The sequence below is a fragment of the Rhinolophus sinicus genome, linkage group LG07, assembly GCF_036562045.2.
Source record: "Rhinolophus sinicus isolate RSC01 linkage group LG07, ASM3656204v1, whole genome shotgun sequence".
NCBI lineage: Eukaryota > Metazoa > Chordata > Mammalia > Chiroptera > Rhinolophidae > Rhinolophus > Rhinolophus sinicus.
This window is the reverse complement of record NC_133757.1, coordinates 10740546-10756366: the sequence shown is the minus strand read 5'-3', so window position 1 is coordinate 10756366 and position 15821 is coordinate 10740546. Positions and strand designations below refer to the sequence as shown.

General features: G+C 41.0%; 1 long non-coding RNA gene across 4 annotated transcripts in view; it reads left to right on the top strand.

The window, feature by feature from the left end:
* LOC109444069 (uncharacterized) overlaps nucleotides 1-15821 on the top strand; it is a 311168-nt gene that overhangs the window by 212214 nt on the left and 83133 nt on the right. For 2 of the 4 annotated variants that reach the window (XR_012498380.1, XR_012498379.1), the window contains one exon: nucleotides 1062-5343. This is a non-coding gene — a long non-coding RNA (uncharacterized LOC109444069). Of the gene's footprint in view, nucleotides 1-1061; nucleotides 5344-15821 lie in introns of those variants that run through there. The other 2 variants (XR_012498381.1, XR_012498382.1) reach the window with 2 other exon arrangements.

The window sequence follows — 15821 nt, the reverse complement described above, 5'->3', positions numbered from 1 at the left end:
CTGACTCCTCGTACATTCCCTGACTTGACCCATACAAAGAAAGAGGTCCCTTCTTTTTCTTCCCAACTTACAACTTGTAATCGTGTACCAAGTAGTCTGATTGTGTGTGTTCGATGTCAGCCCCTGCGTCCTCTGGACTGGAAGCCCCGTGATGATGAAGTCTGTCCTCCCATCTTCACCGCTGGCTCCTCAGAGGCCCACAGCATGCCTGGGGCACACAGTGGGCCGAGAGACATTTGCTTCACAAGTAACTGCAAAGTCCTACAAGTGGCTTTCCTCTCAGATGTATGGCTGGCTCCATGAAGCATTAATAAGGCTGACAACGCAAAGTAGCTTTCAACAGAAAATGTTAAGGTTAAATATATAATAAAGTTCATTACAAATTCACTCTGAAGAACAAATTCATCAAGGGCTTCCTATCAGGGATCCATGACAACACCTGAGGCAACCATTTTGTACTTGTTTGTGATGTACCTGTAATAACGCTACAGCATTATCAAGAGAAATGTACATACTGCGTGGGCCAAACACAATATAACATTTTCATGTACTGATTTGGTGCCCCCTACCTTGCAATCCGTGTGTGTGTGTGTGTGTGTGTGTGTGATATTTGGGGGAGGGAAGGCACTTGAAATGCAGAGATTTGAGTTCATCATATTCAGTTCATAAAGCACTGTTATTTCATACACTGTCGTTCTACACATGGCCCTCTTTTTCCTATTTTTTAATTATATCATTTATTTATCCCTCATTCTCTGTTCCTACCACTCACCCTACTGTATGTAACTACTTCCGTTGACTGGTGTCTTTTGTTTCTATGTATTCTTGTAAAATGCATCCTGTTGTGTTGTGTTCAAGTATTGTTAATTTACACACATGGTGTTGTCATGTAGATCTGTTTCTGTTTCTTGCTTTCTGTTTTGGTTAGAGCTATGTTTTCTCAAGTCAATCTGTCTTACTGTGTAGATGTCTATTCTGTTACTTCCAACTGGTGTATACCAGTAGCATCTATGGATTGCCCTCGCCATGTTTACCTGCCAACACTGCCCTGTTGCTTCCAGGACCAACGATGAAAAACAATACTACAGTGAACATCCTGGTACCAGTCCTTTGGGAGCCTGTATGAACATCTGCTTGGGATGTACCTTGAAAGGCAGAATTGGAGTCGTAAGGTACGTGCACTTACACGCGTAGCCTTTCGGTCTCACCAGGAGTGTAGGAAGATGCCCGTATTCCTACATCCCCACCGACACTTGGCATCGTCCAACTTTCCTCCCAGCCTAATGCAAAGTGATACTTCATTGCTCTAATGGTATCCAGTGAGCAATTCGAGAATTAACACAATCATTTTTCTTGGAAACCTCAAAAGACTTTAAAAACTCTGTGTTTATCCTCAGACCAGGGAGGTAGGTGATTCTCCCCATTTTACAGTTGACTCATTACACACCATAGGACAAGACCAAAATCTTTGAGACTTATACATCCGAAATTCTGACTTCTACCTGTGGGCTGAGGACTGCCTTTTCAGCCATCGCATGCCTCCATTTATTCAGCTCAATAATCTAGTCACCAGAATATACTTCTTGGGTGGGAATAAGAAGACATACTTTCTACTGTAAGGTTTGTCAATTTCAAAAAAAAAAAAAAAAAGAAAGTTACATACATAGATCCAAAGCATAGTTTTCCAAGTGAATCTTTCCAAATGACTTTTTAAAAGAGAAAAAGCCCCAGTCCGAATTTGAGATGCAACAAACTCTGGACGAGAAGTTACTCTACTTTAATAAGAGAATGAATATGATTCCCTGGTCCAGTCTTGACTGGTGCTGCCTTGTCACTAGAGAAGTTATCTTCTTCCTTTTCAGTCTGGCATAATGTAATCCTTAGGTGCTTAAAAGTTTTGTTTCCCTGAAGAAGCAGGAGTGATTATCACGCACGATAAGCAAATTTGTCAGCATTAGTGCACCCAAGTTACTTCCATCAATCTGCAGGGAGATGTGCCTGCAGGCTGAAAAGACAGCGCTGACACAGGCTGCGGCTCTGGAGAGGGGATGGGGGTGTGCGGTGTATTTTGTTTTCCATTCTGACATCGCAAAAATATTATGGGCAATTTAATATTTGCTAAAATATCAAAAATCCCTTTAATTGAATAAATTTACTGAAAAGCTTCATAGATGTAAATGGTCTTACGAGTCATTTACTAGAAAAGATTGATTTCTTTAAGAGGATCCAGCTGTAACTTGCCTTGAGCGTTGCACAAATTCTTTAGGGGAAGTGATGACTTTTTTTCTTGTCAGTCTAGTTGAAAATGATACTCAGTAGTTCTATTTATCAGTGGAGAAAACTTGTTTAAACACATTCAGAATGCTGCTCTTGTTTTTATTGAATCTAATCCTTCTGTTTCTCTTGTTAAGAAGGTTTTAATATAAACACAACCGAATTTGTTCTTGTATGTGAGCTGTTAAAACCCAACAGTAATACAAAGAGGACCAAAATAGCTCTGCCGTCATTCATATTAGAAATGCAATGTTATTTATTTATACGACAGAGTGATAACACCCAAAGAGATCAAAAGAAGAGTGAGGGAGAACTCTGTTGACAATTTAAACTAATAAAATGGAATTTCTAAGCCTGGACTGCCCGTTGCTCAGGACAGGTACCAGCCTTAACCTTCTTTGTAAACCCAGTTCCTGGGAAGGAGTCTGGCTCCACAGAGGCGTTGGCTGACTTATTGGAATTGCAGTGGTCACAATAAATGACACCCTTTTCTTCCCAACCTGAGACACACGGAGAAGTCCGACCACTGGAGACAGTAATATCAGCTTTACTGAAGCTAAAACTCAATTAGAGGGAATGGCTGCATCGCGTATGTAGAGTGGGCTTCTTAATCCTTCATCTGGGAGTAGATGGAGCTGGCCCCTCGGTCAGGGGCAGCTCTGGCCCCCTACAGATGTGGGGCCTGCCACTGAGCTTACTGCATGACTGAGATGCCCCAGGGTGCATGCATCCTGTGGCCAGGCTGCCCCAAAGCCAAGGATGCACAGCTCCCTTCTGAAACCTGGCCATCAGGTGAGCCACACGCCCTCCTGCCGGGGGAGGAGACAGAGAGAAGCTGAAAGTATTTCCAATGCTTTCTCTTCTGGAAGCACCGTGGGAATTATTGCGTCTCTTTTGGAGACTTAGAGCCTTGGGAGTGAATATTTAGTAAAATGGGGGAGAACTGTGATTTTAAATATGTTTTATTATCTACAGGGCTTCACTAGGGCTAGAATTCTCAACTCTATTCTTATTGTGGTGACCAGAGAGTAACTGTTGGCAAAGACCCCTCCAACCAACTTTGAAATTCATATCATTGCTTCGATCCATGTTTCAATCTGCCTGCTATTTTTATTCAATCATATTATTGTCAAAAGGAATTACTTGATCAGACTTTTACTTACACGTTTGCATTTTTCTTCCGTTCGCCGACATGATTTGGTACACTCTTTTTGTGACCTGTTGCTGGGGCAACTCAGCAATTCTAAGCTTTAGGCAACTATTTGAATCGGGACACTGTTCTTTAATGACCTTAATTGGCTGGAAAGAAAAGTCCTTGTTATAAGTGCTTTCTATTCTGTTTTGGGTTTCAGAATTTCCGGATGTGTGACAAATATTAAACAAACGATCACTTTGATTTGGGGTTTCGGGCTCAGATCAAAGTCACCATCATCAAACACTGAGGGAGAGGTGATGAAACCAGGCATGGCTCTGTGGGGAGAATGCAGACTCGCAGGCATGGGCGTCCAGGGCTTCTGCAGAGGGGCTCCTCTGAGTCAGATCAAGAAGGAAGACACCTTGGTGTTGATGCTCTGCAGGTGTCTTCCCCGTGCTTGGGTCTTTGATTTCATGCAATTCGGTTTGCTTTATCCTCGCCCTGGGTTCAGGTCACGTTTGATGGCTCAAGACTGAGTTACTGGAATTATGAAAGACACGAAGACCTCGTCTCAATGTTTAAAAGGCACTTTCTAAAAAATACAAGGGAAGAAGGTAAAATCCCAGATCACTGTGCTTTACAGTCATGGAGTTTTAGCGCTGGGGGAGACTGCAGAGAGCCTATCTACCAACCCCCTAACCCACTTCCTCATTTTACAAAATGGGGAGACAAAGGCAAACAAGTGAAGGAACTGGAAAAAAATTACAAAGCTCGGCAATAATTAGGTCAGGACTAGAACTCGTTTTTCAGATTCTCCATTGATCTTTCCTAATCTCTGCTTCTCAAATGTTGGAAACATTAAGGAAGAATATCGAGTCAAGAGAAGGTAGTGTGAATGCTACCTAGTTACTAGATTCTGTGTATAGTTGAGTATAAGTGGCAAATAACATGTTCTAGCCCAAAGCATGACTGTCCCTTGGTTCCCACAATTTTCCAGCTTTCATTTCTTTTCTCAACACATTTTATACTATAGTCACTGGACAGTGACTGGACAGATCACAGCTCAAACCTGGTAAATCCAGCTAAGAATTGATCCATGAATTTGTTTTCTTGCTTGAGTGCACCCAGAACGTAAATCATTAAATTGGCATCCACTGTTTAAGATTTATTTGTTTTTGGTGTTATTTTGGGGGTCCTGGGGATTCCAGTGGAATTATAGGAAAGGTTTTGGCATTAAATTTCAAAGTGTGAAAGTGAAAAGGTCAAAACAAGGGTGAGAAGGGGCGGGAGGGCCCCCAGGAAGGAAGAGGGAAGGCACCCTGCCAGCCACACAGGCCCTGGGAAGTGAACACACACTGTGATGGGCCCTTGTTAGAGCAGACACAGGTGACTGAAAACACACCTCCGGGCACCCATGTTTAGAATCTAGGTCTGGAAAGGCCTGGGCAGTCGCAACTGAGCCTTCCTGGTTTCTGAAAAGGCCATCGGCGTTTACATCACAACTAAGAACTGGACACCTGGGGAAGCCACAGAGCAGCTTCGAGGAAAGGGGGGCAGGAGGGGCCAAAGATACTGACAAGAAACGCATGACAGCCCCAGAGGGGAAAAAGGAAGAAAAAAAACCCACCCAAAGAGGCCCAGGAAGAAAGACTCTGCCAGGTGGCACCACTTCAGTTTAATTAGACAAAGGCATGGGGGTGGGGTGAGGTCTGAAAGCAGAGACACCTGGGGAGCAAGAGCGATGAGGGTAGGGGGCAAAGGTTGAGCAAAACAAGCCGCCTGGGACCCTGACTGAAACACTCCGGCTAGAACAAGGTGTAAAGGAGGCAGGCCAAGAAGGCTGGCGGAAAGCAGCGCGCAGAAACGGCGGCAGTGGAGGGGCAGGCACCGCCCATTAGACTGCCTGCTGTTAGTCAAAAGAACTGGGAAAATGACAGGGACGTTACCAAGTGTCCTCAACTGGGAATAATATGGGATAAAGGTTAAATCAGGAGGGACGGCAGAAAGTAAAGGAGACTCAAGAGTCTTCTTCCTTCTTAAAGACTTCCTTTTTGCTATGTTCACAAATAGCGTTTTATAAGTCAAATCAGATTTTTCTCTCCATTTTTACTTTCGAAAGTTTCAAACTTATAGAACAAGTCAAAGAACAATACACTCTACATCCACATACCCTTCACTTAGGTTTACAAATTAGTGTTTTGCTACATTTGCCTTAGCTTTCTAGCTATGTACTGTTTCCTGAGCCATTTTAAAATAAGTTGCAAACACCAAAATGCTTCCTTCTCTAATACTTCAACACGCACTTTCTAATAAGATCACTTTACTACCTACCCAGGAAAAGTTAACAATGTTATTTAATATATAGTTCATATTCAATTTTCCTCAAATATATTTTGACCTGTTTTGCAAATACAAATCCAAAATTTGTGCAATACATTTGGTTATGTCTCTCATTGGACTATCTTAACTTGGAGCAACATTTATAAAAGTTTTCTTCATGACACTGAAGTTTTAAAGATAACTGACAAGAACACATCACACTCTAGATTTGCCTGATTGTTCTCTCATGATTCGATTCAAATGAAATATCGTTGCAAAGAATACTCCATAGGAGATACTGTCTTTCCTAGGGCAGTAGCACACCTCACAGGTTTCCAGCTTCCCTACACGACAGAAAAAGTCCTCACCATTTCTTTGCAAGTTACGTTGATGTCATGGTTTTCAACCAAAACATTTATGTTATGGTCGCAATTAGATCAATTCCTTAGTTATTAAACACACACACAGTTATGAACTGAACACTGAATGTGGTGCTAAGATTCCAGGCAAGCAAAGCAACCTGGTAAAGAAACTGAATTCCAGAACTTAACGGTCCAACTCATACAGACATGTAAAGAGCAAGTCCTGGACTGAATTCTGTAGGAAGTTTACCCTGAGAAATATGATGGGCAGCGCCTCCTCTGTGCTTCTCCAGCAGAGGCAGCGTCGTGTCCACGGAGAGCCTGGGTCACAGGGACTCTGTGCGCTCATGGCAAGGGTCCCATGTGTTCTGGACGCCAGATGTGTGAGTGGGAAAGCCAACAGTTTTGAAAATGGACGAGCTTGACTCCTCTTCTTGGCCAGATGGTGAACCACTCTCGCCTCAGCAGGGCAGTGGTTTACTTGAGGCTCTCTACATATTTTCCAAATGCAGACCCCCAAAGTATATAAAGAGTGGCTAGTCTAAAATCAGGTAATAGTCAAATATTCCTGAAATTGGTCAAAAGATGTATCTTATTTAATTCTCAAAATGGCTTCTGCACATGATGAAAAAACAGACCACAAGTTTATGAAAAGTTAATGTCTCCTCAGCAAATACCCAGTCCTGTTCTTCAGAAACCCCTACCCTCTCATATATTCTTCTAAGAATGTTCCTGCAAATACACACATACCCATACATATTTTAATATGCAAATTACTGGGGCACGCTATACTTTTCTGTTGCCTTTTCCTTCTGCATGAACGCACCTTGGATATTTTGGCATATCAGCTTATATACAGATCTCATACTTTTTGTGTGCTGCATAACATTCCATTAGATACCAAAAACTGTTTGACTAGTCACCAATTTCCAGTTTTCTGTTATTATCAATAAAGTTGCAGTCATCAGCCTGGCAAGTGCATGTTTGTTGTATACGTTCCAAAATATTTGTAAGATAAATTCCTAGAGTAAAAACTGCTGGGTCAAAATGAGTACACAGTGAAGATATCAATAGATATTGTGCAATTGCTCTCCAAAGAGCTTGTCTCAAGTTACTGTCCAAATGGCCTACGAGAGCTCCCACGTCCCCTTCTCCTGGCAAGCCTGTGCTTTCACACCACCGAGCAATCCGACAGGTGAAACATGGTGTCTTCTTTGTTTTCTGCTAATTTTCATATGTTTAAAAGCTTTTTGAATTTCTTCTTCTGCCTGCTTGTCTTCTAGTATTTTCCTAATGGTTCATCTTTTTCTTATGGGTGTGAGAGCTCTTCATAGCATAGAAAAATTAGAACTTGTCAGTCATTTGTGTTGTAATCTTTTCCCCATTTTGTCCTTTACCTCTTGACTTTGTTTACAGTATTTATTTGTAGGTCAAATGTTTTAAAAGTTTTTTCTGTAGTCAAATATAGCTTTTCCTTTCAGCATTTAGGTTTTGTGACTTGAATAGAGAGGCCTTCTCTGCTCTTATTATGAAGAAACAAAACAGAACAAAAACTCCCACATTTTTTGTGGATTTTATGTTTAACTTCTTAATCCATATAGAATTTATTTTGGTATGAAGAGATATGGATTGGAATTTCTATTTTTTCCAGATGTCATTCAGTTGCCCAAAGTCCATTTATTGATAGACCCATCTTTTCCCCATTGCTTTGATGTTTGTTTTTCATCTTTTAAAGATAATTATCCTCAATAAAAAGGCTAAATTAGACATCATTAGATCCTACGTATGAAAAATTTTCAGTTAGCTTATTCAATTTAGAAGATACTGAAAAAAAAATCCTTTTATACACAACTCTTAATCCATTCAGTGGTTTGGTACTTTTCTTTCTCCAAACCAAAGAACTTATGTGTCATTAATGTTGATGAGGGCTTCTTAAATGAAATTTACTTTCATTCATCTTTCATTTCTAAATGACATGGTTGCAGTTCCAAGTGGACAATGCCAACAAGTTCTCTGCAGTGCAGAAAAAAATAACGACAGTCCATTTGCATCATTACCTTTAATTATTCAAAAATTGTCCCCAAGGAGGCCAGATGGCTCAGTTGGTTAGAGTGTGAGCTCTGAACAACAGGGTTGCCAGTTCGATTCCCACATGGGCCGGTGGGCTGTGCCCCCTGCAACTAAAGATTGAAAATGGCGACTGGACTTGGAGCTGAGCTGTGTGCCCTCCACAACCAGAGAGAAGGACAAGTAGAGTGGAGCTGATGGGCCCTGGAGAAACACACTCTCCCCCAATAAAATTTATTTTTTAAAAAAAATTGTCCCTATAGTAAACTGTTTTTGTTTTTCAATCTTGTTTGGGACCATCTCCCAGGTTTCAACAACATTTTTTTCAAAATTAAAGTCATGGGTTAACTAAGAGAATTATGGACAAATTGCATGTGAGCTCATCATTAATTCTTTACGCTACCGGATACATCCATCATTAACTCGTTGTTAGACAATCCATCATTGTCTGGGATCAGTATTCATCAGATGACATGAGTTCTAGCCTCACAAGAAGATAATACTGAGTGCCATCAGTTCACGCTGCTATGATTAACTTAAGAGTACTTAACTGGTTACTTCAGCTTCAGTAGGCCTTAAAAGATTCAAAATTGTTCCTTAAAAAAATGGGGTGGGAGGAGCCTGGACTTCATGAGTCCTTGGTAGACATCATTCATTGATTGTGGCACTATTTCCACTTGTCCCTTTTGTTCAACTCTGTATCATTAGTGTTTAGAACAGTGCTTTGCACATAGCAGGTATTTGTTGAGTGGAAGGAAGGAAGGAAGGAAGGAGGGAGGGAGGGAGGGAGGGAGGGAGGGAGGGAGGGGGGTGGATGGATGTTGGACTGGATCAATGGATGGATGGGAGAGCCCAAAGGAGTCTTCACCAACTTCCACAACACAGAAGCAATTGTTAATTGATCAATTAACACTCAAGATGAAATCTGTTTACCATGCTGCACTGTGGTTTTATTCTGGACTCATTCTTCCTGACTTTCCAGTGAAAGACATATATGTTAAACAAAGCACTTCAGTCAAAAAATCCTATTTTGCTTAGTATTCTCATCAAAATGATGTATTTGTTTTTGTATCATAATTAAGAAAACTCTTTTTATATTTAGAGTTTCCCTAAGACTCCTAAACAGAAGTGGATTGATGTACTCCCTGTTTCAATTAGGGACCACTTATGGTTTCTTTCGTTCTCATTAATTATAAATATAAGTCAAATTAGAATGGGAGCTCCTCCCTTCATCAAGAACAATGGAAAGTGTTTTTATAATAACCACGGCTGCAATATTTTAAAGTGCAGATAATTAAAATCTCAGCATGCTGCCATCCAAATCACATACAACAGAAAAGTAAAACCTCCTTACACAGTATTTCAAAGAACCAGCCACGTCAACTCCTCCCTCCTCTTCTTTTTCTAACGTGCATTTACTGAGGACCTGGAATGTGACATGTGACCTGTGAGTGGTAGGGAGGCAAAGGTAAGCAGCTGTTTTGTTCTGCTCAGTATGTGTAAGATGCGCTGAGCAGGCAGACAAGTAAATGATAACTGCAGTAGGGTGTATGACAAGCCCTCACTGAAATAAAGGAATGAATGAAGGTGACTAAACGTGCTTATCAAATCTTGGTAAACTGCCTATAGTTTGAGATGAATATTCATTTCTGCCTGTTCCCCATCGCCCCTGGCAATGTTTTTGGAGCAGTCATTTCTCGTCTAGGTCCAACGCCCATTGCCTGTTAAAAACCCGTATTTCATTCACTTTAAGGAGGGCTCCCTTACAAAATAACATCACTATTTATAATAGATATTCACAACAACCAAATGGATCTTCACAAAAATAATCTGATCACTCATTCAACAAATATTTATTGAGTACCAACTGTCTACCAGGCACTGTGCTAGGTGTAAAATGTCAGGGCTACAATGACTAGAGGCTCAAACTCTGCCAGGAACTCTTTGTATGTATGTATGTATGTATATATATAATTTTTTTTTTTTTTTTAAGATTTTATTGGGGAAGAGGAACAGGACTTTATTGGGGAACAGTGTGTACTTCCAGGACCTTTTTCCAAGTCAAGTTGTTGTCCTTTCAAGGCTAAATTAGACATCATTAGATCCTATGTATGAAAAATTTTAGTTGTGGAGGGTGCTGTTCAGCTTCAAGTTGCCGTCCTTTCAATCTTAGTTGTGGAGGGCGCAGCTCAGCTCCAGGTCCAGTTGCCATTGCTAGTTGCAGGGGGCACAGCCCACAATCCCTTGCAGGAGTCGAACCAGCAACCTTGTGGTTGAGAGGACATGCTCCAACCAACTGAGCCATCTGGGAGCTCAGCGGCAGCTCAGCTCAAGGTGCCATGTTCAATCTGTTGCAGGGGGCGCTGCCCACCATCCCTTGTGGGACTCAGGGAATTGAACCAGCAACCTTGTGGTTGAGAGCCCACTGGCCCATGTGGGAATCGAACCAGCAGCCTTTGGAGTTAGTAACATAGAGCTCTAACCACCTGAGCCACTGGGCTGGCCCCACTCTTCATATATTTTAATAAAATAACGATTAGACCCCCAAACAAGGACAGATAAATGCACAAGATTTATCTGGAGGTCAGCAAAGAGCCTATCGTGGACTCTTCATGGAATGGAATGAGCAGGACTCGAGAAAAAAATTCATTCATACTATGTCCCATCCCACAAAAGATCTGAAGTGGTTTACAAAGATACGCACAATTCATAATGATTAAAAAATGAGTCAGGACAAGAAATATGGATTTAAAAATCATAAAGGCAGGAGTAAATTTACCATTTAGAAATGTGTACTGAAATTCATTGAATTATTGAATGCCAAATACTAGAGACTGCCACACTGAGTAACCGGGGGGAAGCCTGTTTACTCCACAAATAGGAAGAAGTTAGTGTCAAGACAACTGAAAGGCATTTATAAAACTATTGCGAGTCTGTGGGAATCAACAAAAGGGAGAGTCCCAAATTATTTTAGGTGAGTAATAGAGTCTGTAATAATGTGGAAAGGTAAGGATCATACAAGAGGCCGAAATAATATGCTAATATCCTAAAATAGTGATGTATGTGCAGTAGCCAATCAGAAATAAGATGTGGTGCATTGCTGTGGGGTTGTTACGGCCCCTGACAAGAGATGTGCTTTGCACTTGTGAAGGGACATCCATGAGCGGGGCTACCGTGAGTCCAATATGTAAGAGGCACTAAAAAAGCGGAAGGTTTAATTCCAAGGAAGCATTAAAGCATTAAGCATTAAAACACAAGAGTTGGAAGCAGTTAGAGAAGGCACCGTGGAAGAGTGAATGTAGGGACTAAGACTTACAATCAGCACACATCCCCTCGGTCTGGTGGGAACCAAATTTCCCACGTGTATACTATTCCGGGACATTCTTAGAGGAGGCACCATGATAGGTGCTTAGGCTACTGTCATCAAGTGACCCTGAAGTGACAACAAACCTCCCTAGAGTGAGCGAGTCTCCTTAGCATCACTCCCGGCTAAAAGGTGGGTGGTGTTAAGCCCCCAGGTGTCCACATGCAGATGAGTGTCTTAGAGTTCAGCCTTTCCCAACAAGGTCCCTTGCTCTGTGGGACTCACACACGATGTCCACCTCCCCCCAAACCCCACCAATTCTGGGAAAAAAGGAGTAAAGTCTCTATCGAGGCCTGGAACTCCAGAGTCATTGCACCCAGCTCAGTGTTTTCCCGACAACCAAATTAAGCCTGAGGCTCCCCACAAACCCTTCCTCCAAGGACGACCCCAAGCCACCCAGTGGTCTAGTCGCAGCCCCCTCTGCGAAGGCCACCTTCACAAACACTGCGCTGATCACGGGTCCTACGCCATGTCTGCGGCTCCTGTGCAGTAACTTCTCACACTTAACTGACGAGCTCTTATAAACACAGTTCTGGTTAGTACTAAGGCCAGTGTTTTGATTTAAAAGCGATTCACTTAAAAGTCAAAATGACATCTTAATACCATCTCAGCACAGCAACTTGCCCAGAGTAAGAAGAGAGCTTCATTTTTGGAAAGACTTACTGATAAATTTCAGACTTTTTTTTTTTTTTACATTAAAATACATGGATTGTCTTCACAAACTCTTCCTGAATATTTCATGTGTTTTGTGCTTTATTTGCTGTACATCTCTTCACAGTGTGCCTATTATTCAAATATTCCTAACAGATGGTCTCAAGTGCTACATATTATATAGCATTAAGTGAATAGCTTGGTAAACAAATGAGTCAAGGATTAAAATATTTTACAGCTTATAAATCATGAAAAATGTTCAGTAACAGTACATTGATTTAAAACACCCTTTAAATGTAAACATAAAAACATTAAATGCTGCTATTGGATCCGTCAACGGTTTAAGACAAATGGATTATTTCTTTAAAGAGGTGCTCGTCCTGTACCATCTCATAGATTACAGCCTAAATTAACCTGAGCTTGACAGCTGGTTTACCTGCGAGCCTGGCTCCTGTAGTCTCCTCATCCAACTCCAGGGGCTTTCTCTACCATTTTCCCCCTCGTTAACGCCTCCTTCGTAACAAGGAAAGGAAAGGAAATTCATAAGCCAATTTTGTTACTCTTTATCTTTAGCAAAATTTTGCTGAAGTAGTTTGAAACCACAGGTTTAAGTTGAGGATTCTGAATCAGCTGTGATATTAATGATCTGTGCGCTCTAGTTCTCTTTTCTATGACAGACTAATGTTGGACACTGATGTTTCCATTCAGGGATTGCATGATGATGGAAACAAACAAAAATTCAAAAAACCCCAAACCCAACTTTGGCCAGTGTTCAGGTGTCTTCGAATCTATTTTACACTGTTAATGTTCTAGCTATGACTCCACCGAGGAATAAAAAACAAAAAATATCCTCCTGTTGGATGTTCTCTCGCTTACCTCCCTTACTTGGAATTACGTTCCTTAACCTAATGTGTCACAGCCTTTTCCCAATCATTTGGTGTTTCTAATAGTTGATGCAAGATCTAACAAGATTTTAAAATTTCATTCTAGATTTCCCTAGTCATGAGAAGTCGACCCAGTTTTTGATTGTGAAAAAGAGGATCAGCTTTTTATGAACTATTTGACAAAATGATTGTAACTAGCAAAGTTACAAAGTGCCTGTGAAGTAAAATGTCTTACCTAAAGCCACAGGTTGGCTTCATTTGTTATACGTATTAAGGTTCATTACCCAATTTCACACCTATAGTCAAAACTTTCTGCTACCACATTCCATATGTGGCTGCGTTCTCTATTTCCTCTTCTACGCTAGTATCTGTTACCTCGGGTAAAGACTTCTGTGAGGCTGAGAAAGATGCCTTCTTAACCAAACAAGGCACAGCCAAGTCTCAACAAAAGTTAGACCTTCTGACAGTTTTACTTTAAGGCCCATGCACATGTTTGCCTTCTCAATCACAATACCAGATCTTACTGCACAAACAAAACGTATCTTATCAATGGATCAACAGTATTTACTTACACAGCTACTCTGCATAATGCGTTGTGCATATCTTAGGAACATTCTACCTACATGAAGTTTCATGAAGATTAAGTTTCTCTAACATACAAAATATTCATCAAATAACTAAACAAATAGGTTCATAAATAAATTCAAGACTGGCACGGAACGTTATTTGAAATAGAAAAAAAAGGGTTCTCTAAACTACATTAAGCTAAGAAAAAAAAGGGAGGAGTCTCTATGTCAATAGTTCTCCAATTTCAATATGCATTTGAAACCCCTGGAGGGCCTGTTAAAAGAGCTCTCTGGGTCCTACCCAGAGTTGATTCATTAGGTCTGGAATAGGGCCCGAGAATTTACATTCCAGCAAATTCCATGTAACACCCATATTGCCACACTGGGGCAACACTTTGAGAACTAGTGATCTAAACCATCCACCTTTCCTGATCTGGCTGGAATCAAAAAGTGTGATAGAATTTTAAATGGCAGACGTACAAAATCAAACTACAGAATCAATCAATGGCCACTATATTTTAATTGAAATATGTATTTTTATAACCTTAAAAAAAAATCACATGAAAACACATTGACTTTTGATTTCTGGAAATTGTCATACACCACATGTGATTTGGGACACTCATGGTTTTTATACAATTTTTACCAAGAGGCAAGACCATCATAAAAATATTGAAAAACAATAATTATCGCCAAAAAAAAGGTATGTGGTAGATCCTGGGGTAACATTCTAAAACACTCTAAACACTACAGCGGTGACCCTCAGACTGTAACTCAGATTACTTGTACTGTTTCTCTTAAAAGCAATTGCACGGTCATGCTCAGGGACGGGCACACTGGAAAAAGTCTCTTTTGCTCCCAACTGGAGTAAGAATATTCACCATGAGCTCCCCTGTCACAGAACTGTGAGTGCCCAGGACAGTATTGTCAGCTACAGGCTCGCTGCACCAGCAGATCTCAGAACTTACTCATCCCATGTCACTGAAATTTGACACCCGTTGAGTCGTTCCTCCTCTTCCTCTCTCCCCTCCCACAAAAAAGTCTTGAGCTATGGTTCCGTATCACACACATCCCACGTGCCCCTTGGCAGGCCCAGTTTTCGAATAAACAGAGAATCATTTGGGGGAAGTAAACAACAAGCGAGCTCTGAATTGTTCTTACCATGATGGTGATGATGAGGAGGAGGATCATGGATGGTACGTCAGTAGTGACTCACTAAAGAGACTGCAAACTGGTGACGCTCAGGGCTTTTTTTTGTTTTGTTTTAAAAAAATGAATTCGTTGCTAACATTTGGAAATCATATTTCACGTAAATGTATGTATTTTCAGTTTCTCTAGAAATACCACGTTTAGCAACCCTGGCCATGCATTTGTTTCCATATGGCCAGTGAGCGGGAGCTGAACAGCTGTTACCCACTATTCGGGGTGGAGAATGGTCTCTCCAGATGGCCACTGCCCCGAGTAATCCCTTCTCTTCCACACCTGGCCTGCCTTGTTAGACACTGAACCTACCTGGCTCTGCACACATTCGGGTTTGCAATGCCCGCTCTAAGAAAGTTTGCTGGGAACTGCAAATAACCTGTAACCTCAGTCTCACACACTCTGATGTCACGCACCAGAGCATAACACAACGGGAGTAACGTTATAATAGCGACAACCTTACTCTGTGCTAATTTATGAAAAAAATCAGTTGCAAACTTTGGTACTAGTATTAGAACTGGACCATCGCTTACATTGGACCACAACACACCATGATTGAAGCCTCCCAATACAGAGATTTGCTTTTGTGCTTCCCGGCATAAATTCTGATTTTTGATTACGCCTAACAATGATGAAACCATTGATAATTTCAGAATCAAATATTACAGTACAAGGGGTATAAGGAATATAAAAACAGAATCAAGCCCTTCCAGTTCATGTAATTATATATAAAAATGTTGCTTGTAAGAATTAACTGTCAATCATAAAAACGTGAAAGTATGACATGTAAAATTATTTGGGGAAAAATGTAGCATTCTGGGTATCCACGCCATGAGCCTGTTACTTTGAAAAACTCAACAGAAACACTTCAGAGACAGGCACTGCATGAAAACAAAAATCTATGTGGAAAATGGCCACTTTAATAGAATAACAACTCTCTGCTCCCAAATTACCCCAAATATCTTTGCCTCAATAGACTAAGGAAAAATACATGTGTGT